Source organism: Ceratotherium simum, chromosome X (assembly GCF_057802395.1).
Source record: "Ceratotherium simum simum isolate JZ-2026a chromosome X, ASM5780239v1, whole genome shotgun sequence".
In the NCBI taxonomy this organism is placed as follows: Eukaryota; Metazoa; Chordata; class Mammalia; order Perissodactyla; family Rhinocerotidae; genus Ceratotherium; species Ceratotherium simum.
Genome location: NC_141940.1, coordinates 77,077,100 through 77,089,554, shown reverse-complemented (window position 1 = coordinate 77,089,554; position 12,455 = coordinate 77,077,100). Strand labels below are relative to the sequence as shown.

The following is a 12,455-nucleotide window of genomic DNA, read 5'->3' as shown; positions in this document are numbered from 1 at the left end:
AGCTGAATGGGGCCACTAGCTTTGCTCTGAGGATGATAAGCTCTGCCCGTTGGACTCTGCTCAAGCATTGCTGGGCTATGCAGTCTTCCAGGTGTTCTGGCCAGATTTTATGGTCAGGCAGGGCCAAGCTACACTCAGTAGTGGGCAAAGCTATGAATTAGCTCCACTACCACGGCAGAGTGGGGGAACCAACCCCAAGTCTGGCAGTGCTCTTTGTAGTTTTATCTCAAGCTAGCCTGCTCCCCAAGTTCCTTGGCCAAATAGTGCCACTGGCTTTGCTCTGTAAACAATCAGCTCTGCCTGCCATACTCTGTGCTTGAGTGTTGCTAGGCTATGCAGCTTCCAGGTGTTCTGGCCAGGCTTTCTGGTCAGGTTGGGCTTGGAGCTATTAGGTACTTTGTCCACATTACCTCATTTTATTTTCTTCATGGCAATCTTATGAGGTATGGGACATTATTATCTTATTGTACCAATGAGGAAACTGAGGCTTAGAGTGGTAAAATGACCTTGTAAAAAACCAAATGGGTAGGATAGTTTTGAATTTAGACAGTCTAGCTCCATAGCCTACAATCCTAATCACTGTGCTATAATACCTCTCATACTGCTTGGGAGAAGGGCAGGGTTATTGATAAACCTTAGAGTTTGCTAAGTTAAATAAGAGTATTAACAATTTACATATAATCATTTAAAAATAGAAATAGAGTGTAAAACTTACAAACCAGTAAAGGCAAGAAAACAATTGAAATAAAATAAATTCCAGCAATACAAAAGAAAGCAGAGAAAGAGAAAAAAAAAAGTAGTGTATAAAAAAGTGGGATAGAGGAAGCACAAAACTAGATGACAGAAATAAATCCAAATATATCAATAATCACAAAACATAAATTAAATTCACCAGTTTGAGAGATTGTCTGAATGGATTTTTAAAATATCCAGTTTGTGATATTTAGAATAAATACACCTTACCTAGAAGATATAGAAAGTTTGAAAGCAAAAAAGTTAAAAATAGATATGTCAGACAAATTTCAACCAAATATAACAAGAAACCAACAGTAATGGGAGAGAGTAACACATCTTCCTTAAAAAGTGACAGCTCAGGCATCCAAAAAATGGGCAAGATTTTAGGAGAGTTGAATGTCACAAATAACAAACTTGATATAAGGGACATATTTAGAACCAAGATAGACTTTCTTCTCAATCACACATGGAACATTTACAAAAATGGCTACATATTAGGCACCAAAGCAAGGATCAACAAAATTCAAAGGAGATGTATCACATAGGATAAAATCTCTGACTGCAATACAATTCACATTTCAATAGCAAACGAACAAAAATCCTCAAAAGTATATTTAGAAATTTAAATAAATTTTGAGATGCACAAAAAAGCAAGAAAAAAACCCCAACCCATTATCAAGATAAAAAACAATCAACAGAACCAGACACAGAGACGACCAAGATGTTGGAATAATCAGAAAGGACTTTGAAAATAACTGATTAATATGTTAAAAAATCTAGTGTAAAAGGTATACTACAAGCATGAATAGATGGCTAATTCAGCAGAGAGATGGACACCATAAGAAAGAGTCAAATGGGACTGTGGCCCAGGAAATATGGTCTCTCTCATTGAATGCAACTATAAATCTTTATGAGAGTGCATGGAGCAGCTATCTGAAGACATGATAACATTAATGGTAACAAACAGATTGAAGTAGACCAGAAGTACCACTGAACTAGTGGTGAGCTTACCTTTTTTTCCATCTGGTTTTGCCAGGTCTGCAGTCAAAATCAGCCAAAAATCCAGAAGTGTATGCCAGATTCAGACAGAAATAGTTCCAAGAGAAGTTCTCCTTACTGTTCTGAGGAGGGGGAAGAAAAGGACTCTTAAGAATTAGAGAGAGTAGGAGAAATACCCAGGTTGCTTTTCTTTTATTTTCTCTTGATCTCTTCTCTCCCAGCCTAGGCCTCCATATAACAGTACACTAGCAGCCACATTGGCACATTGAGAAGTAGTGGTGGCTGGGCGGGTGCTTTGAACTCCGAGGGAGGAGAACCATTCTTTCTGACCAAAGAAGCTATGGTCTTAAGACCATCGAGCAAATCCCATTGCTTTTTCTTTCTCTATTTCTATCCTCCCACTGCTTGGATATGAATGCAAAAATAGTCCCAGGAAGAATGTGAGAAGCGGTTGGAGCAGTGAACTGGAAAGATTAAGAAAAATCACTGAAAGAAAGAAGCTGAAGAGAGCAATCCCATACATTTGTGTATGAACTCCTAGACTCACCTTCCAACTATTCATGCATGTATCCCACCATAAGAGCATACTTCAGGCCTTGAGAGGTGTGCTACAGAGTAGATCACCACCCAGGTCCCATTCTGGACTGATTTAAATACAACTTCTAAAACTTTGCAAACTGAACTGACATTGGAACCATAGCACACAGAATGCAAGTTGGAATTTATATACTGAACATAACACAATGAATTTCCCACTAAAAAAATCACGAAAAATAAATCAACATTCTCTTTAGAATTTAAAATAAATCTCATATTTCCTGACATAATAATCAAAATGTCCAGGATACAATTCAATAGTAGTTGGCGTACAAAAAAAAAATCAGGAAAATCCCAACTTGCAAGGAAAAAGACAATTAACAAATGCCAACTCTGAGATAACACAAATATTGGAATTATCAGAAAAAACCTTAAAACAACTAACACAACAATGAATGCTCCAAGAAGTAAAGGTTAACATTCTTGCAAAGAATGGAAAGATATGAGGCTCAGCAAAGAAATAGAAAATGTAGAAAAGAACACATGGAAACTTTATAACTAACCAACAAAATTAAAAAAAAAAAAAAAACACTGGCTGGGATCAATTGCAGAATGGAGATGAGAGAGGAAAGAGTAAGTGAACTTCTTAAAGATGCAGAAAACCAATAAAACCAAAAGTGAATTCTTTGAAAAGATTAGTAAAATAGACAGTATCGTACTAGTGAAAGAATAGACACATAGTTCAATAGAAAAGAATAGAGTTCAGAAATAGACCCACATAAGTAAGGCCAATTGATTTTTTTAAAAAAATTTTATTGCAAAATATACATCTGCCTACCTGCCTCTTCCAGATTTGATTCAGTAGATTTGGAGTGGGGTCCAGGAATTTTTATTTTGAAAAGTCTTAGGATGAGCTCCCTACCCTCACGCCCACACCACATCGAGAACCATTGGGAGAAAATGCCCAAGAAGACTAAGGACCAACAGCATTTCACAATAGCATGTTTGAGAAACATATAAATAGGAAAGGGCATGGAATTTCAGGGAAATTGAGAAACATTCATTATGTTAGAGTATAAGGTACATGGTGGTGGGGTGGAATCGGGGTGAGATTAAGACACATGTAAATTAAACTGGAAAGATAAGTTAGTATAATATTTTGAATTATCTTGCATGCAATGTGATGGAATTTTGTATTTATTCTGTAGGCAGCCAGGAACCATTGGAAATTTTGGAGCAAGAATGTAACAGAATCCGTCTGTTTATTAATTAATTTAATAAATATTTACTCAGTGCCTACTCTGGGTATGGCAATGTGTGCTAGGCACAAGGCTACAATGGTAAGCAAGATAGACAGTATAGAGAATGGATTAGAAGTGAGAATGAGTGGAGTCTGGAAAACTCATTTAAAGATTATTAAAATAGTCCTAGAATGAGATATTGGGTAGGAAAAGAGATGATGATAAAGGCCTGAACTAAGGTAGTGGAAATAGGGATAGAGAGAACAACCTGAATTAGAGAGAAAGCCAGGAAATCAAATTCAAAGGACCCAATGAACTATTGAATGTGGGGAGGGAGCAAAAAGAAGTAAGGAAGATGGAAAGTTCCTAACTGAGCATCCTAGAGAGACAATGATCTCAGAGGAGTCCAGAAGAGAGAGATGAGCATCAGTCATTTTAATTGTGAAACAACTATCTACTGGGGCTTTGGGGAAAAAAAGGAGGAGGATTGGCAATAGATGTTAGCTCAGGGCCGGTCTTCCTCAGCAAAAAGAGGAGGATTAGCACGGATGTTAGCTCAGGGCTGATCTTCCTCACACACACACACAAAAAAAGACTAGCAGAATAGATTTTCCACAACTAAGGATATTGAAAAGAAAAAGCCACATCAAGGCAGGTAGAAGGGGTGGAGATGTGGTCTAGTCAGGACCCATACACCCTGCACAGTGACCCACAAGCATGGGGGATATCACAACAGCAGAGGTTCTCCTGAACAAGCAAGGCCCTGAGCTGCACATCAGGCTCCCCAGTGTGGGGGACATGCACTGAGAAGATGAGCTCCCATAATGTCTGGCTTTGAAAACCAGCAGTGCTTACATCCAGGAGAGCCAGGGGGCTATAGGAAACCAGGGTTTGGATCTTAAGGGGCAGATACACAAACTGACTCACTCTGAGTCCCAGCACAGAGGCAGCAGTTTGAAAAGTGCATTAGTTATACAAGAAGATTTATTAACTAATTTTAGGGTATGTGCTGGAGGGGCAGGGATCTATTGGAACTTTCTCTGGGGTTGGAAGCTTTGGCAGGTGCCACTTTTCACTCTCTCTCTACCTAGCTGGTAGGTCGATGGTAGGTGCCATTTCTAATACTCTTCACCTACTTTTCTAGCACCTTTCGCCCTACCCTGACATTTCCCTGCAGACCTGCCCTGGTAAAAACCTTTCCAAAATTACTCCTGCCACTCCCCACCCAGTGGGCCACCTTGGCAAGCAAAGGAGTCTTTCCAAAGCAGATTCCACCTTGCCTCCACCAAGTTGGTGGGCCTGGATGGCACTGAGCCCCTTCAAATTAACTCCAACCCCACCTCCACTTGGCAGGTGGCCCCAGTAGGCCCTGGAGCCCCTCCAAAGTGTCTCCTGCCCTGCGAGGCCAGTCCCACACACTAGCATGCACACAGAAATTGTGTCCCAGGCACAACAGGAGGGTGCACACAGCCTACACACGGGACACAGCTGGAGCACCTGGCTCTGGCAGCCAAGGTAGATTGTGCTACTAAGCCTAGCAGGACATCTTCTACATAAGACCACCCCTTCAAAACTGGGAGACATAACTGATCAACCTAATACATAGAAACAGACACAGAGAGTTAGGCAAAAATGAAGAGACAAAGGAATATGTTCCAAATGAAAAAACAAGACAAAACCTCAGGGAAAAAAACAAACAAACAAACTAAACGGAGATAAGCAATCTACCGGATAGAGAATTCAAAGTAATGGTCATAAGGATGCTCACTGAAGATCAGGACAAGAATGAATGAACACTGTGAGAACTTCAAAAAAGAGACAGAAAAAATAAAAAATAACCAGTCAGAGCTGAAGAATACAATAACTGAAATGAAAAATACACTAGAACGAATCAACAGCAGATTAGATGCTGCGGAAGAATGGATCAGTGATCTGGAAAACAAGATAGTGGAACTCATCCAATCAGAATAGCATAAAGAAAAAAGAACATAAAAAGAAGAGGATAGGTTAAGGGACCTCTGGAACAACATCAATCATACTAGCATTTGCACTATAGGTGTCCCAGAAGGAGAAGAGAGAGAGAAATGGAGAGAAAACTTTGCAAAGAAAGAATGGCTAAAAAATTCCCTAACCTGGGGGCCGGCCCCATGGTGTCATCATTAAGTCAGTGGCCTGGTTCGCAGGTTCAGATCCAATGCACGGACATACACCACTCATCAAGCCATGCTGTGGCAGTGAATCACAGACAAAATAGAGAAAGATTGGCACAGATGTTAGTGCAGGGCTAATCTTCCTCAAGCAAAAAAAAAAAAATTCCCCAACCTGGTGAAGAAAGCAGACATCTAAGTCCAGGAAGCACAGAGAGGCCTGAATAAGATAAGAAACGAGAAAATTATGAAAGAAAAACTCTTACTAGCAAATATGATGGCAAATATATACTAAAGCTAGTGGATTAACCATCTATATAGCTAGTACAAAGTTTAAAGACAAAAGTAGTAAAATCATCTATATCTACAAGAATTAGTTAAGGAATACAGAAAATAAAAAGAAGTAATATATGACATCAAAACATAAAACATGGAGGGGGGGATTAAAAATGTACTGCTTTTAGAACACACTCAACTTAGGTGACCATAAACTTCAAATTGACTGCTATATACATAGGTTGTTATATATGAACCTTATGGTAAACACAAACCAGAAACCTATAACAGATACACTAAAAATAAAGAGAAAGGAATCTAAACATAACACTAAAGAAAGTAACCAAATCACAAGGGAGGAGAGCAAGAGAAGAAGAAAGGAACAGAGAAGAACTACAAAACAACCAGAAAACAATGAACAAAATGGCAATTAGTACACACCTATCAACAATTACTTTAAATGTAAATAAATAAATGATCAAATCAAAAGACATTGGGTGGCTGAATGGATAAAATAAACAAGACCCATATATATGCTGCCTACAAGAGGCTCACTTCAGATCTAAAGACCTGCACAGAATGAAAGTGAAGGGATGGAAAAAGATATTCCCTGCAAATGGAAACAAAACAACACTGGGGTATCAATACTTATATCAGACAAAATAGACTTTGAAACAAAGACTGTAACAAGAGACAAAGAAGGGCATTACATAATGATAAAGAGATGGTTCCAACAAGAGATTGTAACACTTGTAAAAATCTATGCACCCAACATAGGAGCACCTATACATATAAAGCAAATATTAACAGACACAAAGAGAGAAATTGATAGCAATACAATAATAGTAGGGGACTTTAATACCCTATGTACATCAATAGATAGAAGATCCAGAAAAAAATCAACAAGGAAACATTGGTCTTAAATGACACAGTTGAGCAGATGGACTTAGATATATAAAGAACATTTCATCCCAAAACAGCAAAATACACATTCTTTTCAAGTGCACCTGGAGCATTCTTCAGGATAGATTACATATTAGGCCACAAAATGAGTCTTAACAAATTTAAGAATATTGTAATCATATCAAGCATCTTTTCCAACCACAATGGTGTAAAACTAGAAATCAATTACAGGAAGAAAACTGGAAAAAAACCCAAAAATATGTGAAAGTGAAAAAGCATGCTAATAAACAAAGTGGTGAATGAGGAAATCAAAAAGGAGATAAAAATTACCTCTAGAAAAATGAAAATGGAAAAATAATGTTCCAAAATCTATGGGACACAGTAAAAATAGTTCTAAGACAGAATTTGATAGTTACACAGACCTAATTCAGTAAACAAGAAAAATCGGAAGTAAATAATCTAACCTTACACTTAAAGGAACTAAAAAATGAAGAACAAACAAAGGCCAAAGTTAGTAGAAGAAAGGAAATGATAAAGGTCAGAGTGGAAATAAATGAAACAGAGACTAAAAAAAGAAAAAAAAACAATAGAAAAGATCAATGAAATTAAGAGACAGTTCTTTGAAAAGATGAATAAAATTCATAAAACTTTAGCCAGCTTCATCAGAAAAAAAAGAAGGCCCAGATAAATAAGATCAGAAATTAAACAGATGTCACAACCAACAACACAGACATACAAAGTATCATAAGAGATTACTGTAAAAAAATTATATGCCAACAATTTGGACACTCAAGAATAAATGGATGAATTCCTAGAAACATAAAATCTTCCAAAATTGAATCAGGAAAAACATAAAAAATCTGAACTAATTGATTGCTAGTAATAAAATTGGATCAGTCAAAAAACTCCAAACAAACCAAACTCCAGGACTAGATGGTTTCACAGGTGAATTCTATCAAACATTTAAAGAAGAATTAATACCTATTCTTCTCAAACTATTCCAAAAATTTTAAGCGTAAGAAATGCTTCCAAACTCATTCCAAGAGGCTAGCAATACCCTGATAGCAAAACCAGACAAAGACACTACAAAAACACAAAATTATAGGCCAATATCCCTGATGAACATAGACGCAAAAATTCTCAACAAAATATTAGCAAACCAAATTCAACAATACATTAAAAGAACAATACAGCATGAACAAGTGGAATTTACCTCAGGGATGGAAGGATGTTTCAATGTCCGCAAATCAATCAATGTGATACATCACATTAACAAAATGAAGGATAAAAATCATATGATCAGGGTGACGTCAGCATCATGGCGGAGTGAGCTTTCCCGTGAACTCGTTCCCCAACAAGATACAACAAAAGGAACAGTCACAGACCAACAACGGAATCCCAGACAGTGAAAAGCAGGATTGGAAAGATCCACACTGCCGCACATCTGAGAGCGGAACGTGCTGGGCCCCCGGAGGAAGCGGGGAGATGTAAGGAGAACTCCTCTCCCTCCCCATCAGATCAGTGATCCCGGTCCGTGTGGCTCCCAGAGAGGGGGGAGGGGCGGCCTTCAGCGGGGAAACCTTGGCTCTTCAGACTCTCTCAGCCAGTGGGAAACTCCTGCACAGAGGACTCAGAAGAGCCACAGGGCTACCATCAACATCTGAGCACCCCAGAGAGCGGATAAAGAGGGGCAAACAAGAAGCCATCCACGCCAGGGACTCAGAAGGCAAAAGAGAGAGCTCCCCCCTCCCCGCAAACCAGACCCTGCAGCTCAACCTACCAGACCAGACCTAGCCATCCACGATCCGCAGCAGACCAGAACAAGAGATCCGCGACAGACCAGAACAAGCGATCCGCGGCAGACCTGATCAAACGACCAGACCCGTGGATCACAGCGGGAAAAACAACAAAAAACAAAAAACAAAACTGCAGATCACAGCAGAAAAACCGGGGCAGAGCGCAGGGGGCTTAGACTACACAGCCCTGTACCACCAGACAGTGGCGGCAGGTGGAAATTGCAACCAGAGATTTCCAGGATGAGGAAAAACAAAACCAACACAGGAACCACAATGCAAAAATATATGAAATCACCAGACCAGAAACAAAATGACAAGCACCCAGAAATCAACCCCGAAGACAGAGAAATCCATAATCTAAATGACAGAGATTTCAAAATAGCTATCATAAAAACACTCAATGAAATACGAGATGACACAGACAAATAATTCAATGAGATTAGGAGTTTCTTCACAAAAGAGATTGAAATCATAAAGAAAAACCAATCAGTGCTGATGGAGATGAAGAACACAATGGAGGAGATAAAGGAGAATCTGGAATCTTTAAAGAACAGAGCTGACAATATGGAGGAAAGAATTAGCACTTTAGAGGATAGGAATACAGATACACTCCAGATGGAAGAGGAGAGAGAACTAAGACTAAAAAGAAATGAAGAAAGACTCCGAGAAATATCTGACTCTAATAGAAAATGTAACATAAGAATTATAGGTATTCCTGAGGGAGAGGAGAGGTAAAGAGGAACAGAGAGCCTATTCAAGGAAATAATAGCTGAGACTTTCCCAAATCTGGGGAAGGAGCAGGAAATACCAGTAAGCGAAGCCAACAGGACACCTATATACATTAACAGACAAAGGCCTTCACCACGACACCTAGTGGTAAGGTTAGCCAGGGTCAATAACAAAGAAACAATATTAAGGGCAGCTAGACAAAAACAAAAAATAACGTACAAAGGAACTCCCATCAGGCTCTCAGCAGATCTCTCAACAGAAACTTTACAGGCTAGAAGAAACTGGAATGATATATTCAAAATACTGAAAGATAAAAACTTTCAGCCAAGAATACTTTATCCAGCAAAAATATCCTTCAAATGTGATGGAGAAATAGTAACTCTCCCAGATAAACAAAAGCTAAGGGAGTTCATGGCCATGAGACCCCCACTACGTGAAATACTCAACAAGGCCCTCAGGCCTGAAAAAAAGAAGAGAACGGGAACACAAAGCTTGGAGCAAGGAGAAGAGTAGGTAGACAAACTCAGAAAAATAGTAGATCTTTACCAGAATAGGTTAGCAACCACTTAAATACTAAATTCAAAGATCAAAGGAAGAAACTCACCAAAAATAAATTTAACCTCATCACTGTAAACGCACAGCCACAACACAAGATAGAATAAGGTATAACAAGAACAACTTAGAAGGGGAAGAGGAAAGTGATTGAATTGACTTAGTATAAGGAAATAGGAGGCTATCAGATAATGGACTATCTCATACACAAGATTTTTTGCCCAAACTTCAAGGTAACCACTAAACAAATAATCAAAACAAAACCACATATGATAAAGAAAGAGAAAACTAGAAGAGTCATAAGACAGAACAACCAAACTGAATTGGCAGTCTGAAACAAATGGGACAAGAAACAAAGGAAATGCAAAAGAACGAGAAAATAAGTGACAAAACAGCAACATTAAGCCCTCATATATCAATAATTACCCTAAATGTAAATGGATTGAACTCTCCAATCAAAAGATACAGAGTGGCAGGATGGATTAAAAAGCAAGACCCAACAATATGCTGCCTTCAGGAAACACATCTTAGCACTAAAGACAAGCACAGGCTCAGAGTGAAAGGATGGAAGACAATACTCCAAGCTAATGGCAAACAAAAGAAAGCAGGTGTTGCCATACTCATATCAGACAAAGTAGACCTCAAGATAAAACAGGTTAAGAAAGACAAAAAAGGGAAATATATAATGATAAAAGGGACACTCCATCAAGAAGACATATCACTTATAAATATATATGCACCCAACATAGGAGCACCAATGTACATAAAGCAACTATTAACAAACCTAAAAGGAGACATCAACAACAACACAATAATAGTAGGGGATCTTAACACCCCACTTACAACAATGGATAGATCATCCAGACAAAAAGTCAATAAAGAAATAGTAGACTTAAATGAAAAACTGGACGAGATGGACCTAGTAGACATATACAGAGCACTCCATCCAAAACAGCTGACTACACATTCTTCTCAAGCGGGCATGGAACATTCTCTAGGATAGACCATATGTTGGGAAACAAAGCAAGCCTCAATAAATTTAAGAAGATTGAAATCATAACAAGCATCTTTTCAGACCATAAGGCTATGAAACTGGAAATGAACCATGAAACAAAAACTGGGAAAGTGACAAAAATGTGGAGCTTAAACAACATGCTACTGAACAACCAATGGATCATTGATGAAATTAAAGGAGAAATCAAAAACTATCTGGAAACAAATGAAAATGATAATATGCCATATCAAAGCATATGGGATGCAGCAAAAGATGTCCTGAGCGGGAAACTCATAGCGATACAAGCCCAACTTAATAAACAAGAAAAAGCCCAAATAGGCAACCTTAAATTACACCTAACAGAACTAGAAAAAGAAGAACAAACAAAGCCCAAAGACAGCAGAAGGAGAGAAATAATAAAAGTCAGAGCAGAAATAAATGAAATTGAGACCCAAAAAACAGTAGAAAGGATTAATGAAACAAAGAGTTGGTTCTTTGAGAAGATAAACAAACTCGACAAACCCTTAGCCAGGCTTACTAAGAAAAAAAGAGAAAAGGCTCAAATAAATAAAATTAGAAATGAAAGAGGAGAAATTACCATGGAAATACAGAGGATTATGAGAGAATACTATGAGAAATTATATGCCAACAAATTGGACAATCTAGAAGAAATGGATGAATTCTTAGACTTATACAACCTCCCAAAATTGAACCAAGAAGAAATGGAGAATCTGAATAGGCCAATAACAAGTAAAGAGATTGAAATAGTAATCAAAAACCTCCCAAAAAATAAAAGTCCAGGACCAGATAGCTTCTCCGGTGAATTTTACCAAACATTCAAAGAAGATTTAGTACCCATCCTTCTCAAACTATTCCAGAAAATAGAGGAAGATGGAACACTTCCTAAATCATTCTACGAGGCCAACATCACCCTGATACCAAAACCAGACAAAAACAATACAAAGAAAGAAAATTACAGGCCAATATCGCTGATGAACATTGATGCAAAAATCCTCAATAAAATATTGGCAAAACGAATACAACAATACATTAAAAAGATCATACACCATGATCAAGTGGGATTTATACCAGGGACGCAGGGATGGTTCAACATCCGCAAATCAATCAACGTGATACATCACATCAACAAAACAAAGAATAAAAACCACATGATCATCTCAATAGACGCAGAGAAGGCATTTGACAAGATGCAACATCCATTTATGATAAAAACTCTCAATAAAATGGGAATAGAAGGAAAGTACCTCAACATAATTAAGGCCATATATGACAAACCCACAGCCAACATCATACTCAATGGGGAAAGACTGAAAGCCATTCCTCTGAGAACACGAACGAGGCAGGGCTGCCCACTCGCACCACTCCTGTTCAACATAGTACTGGAGGTTTTGGCCAGAGCAATTAGGCAAGAAAAAGAAATAAAAGGAATCCAAATAGGTAATGAAGAAGTGAAACTCTCACTATTTGCAGATGACATGATTGTATATATAGAAAACCCTAAAGAATCTGTTGGAAAACTATTAGA

The 12,455-nt window shown here is 38.2% G+C and overlaps 1 long non-coding RNA gene across 1 annotated transcript in view; it reads right to left on the bottom strand.

The window, feature by feature from the left end:
• The window catches only part of LOC147911897 (uncharacterized), a 234,260-nt gene that overhangs the window by 194,937 nt on the left and 26,868 nt on the right, over positions 1–12,455 (bottom strand). The window contains exon 2 of the long non-coding RNA XR_015550699.1: positions 1,747–1,856. This is a non-coding gene — a long non-coding RNA (uncharacterized LOC147911897). The remainder of the gene's footprint in view (positions 1–1,746; positions 1,857–12,455) is intronic.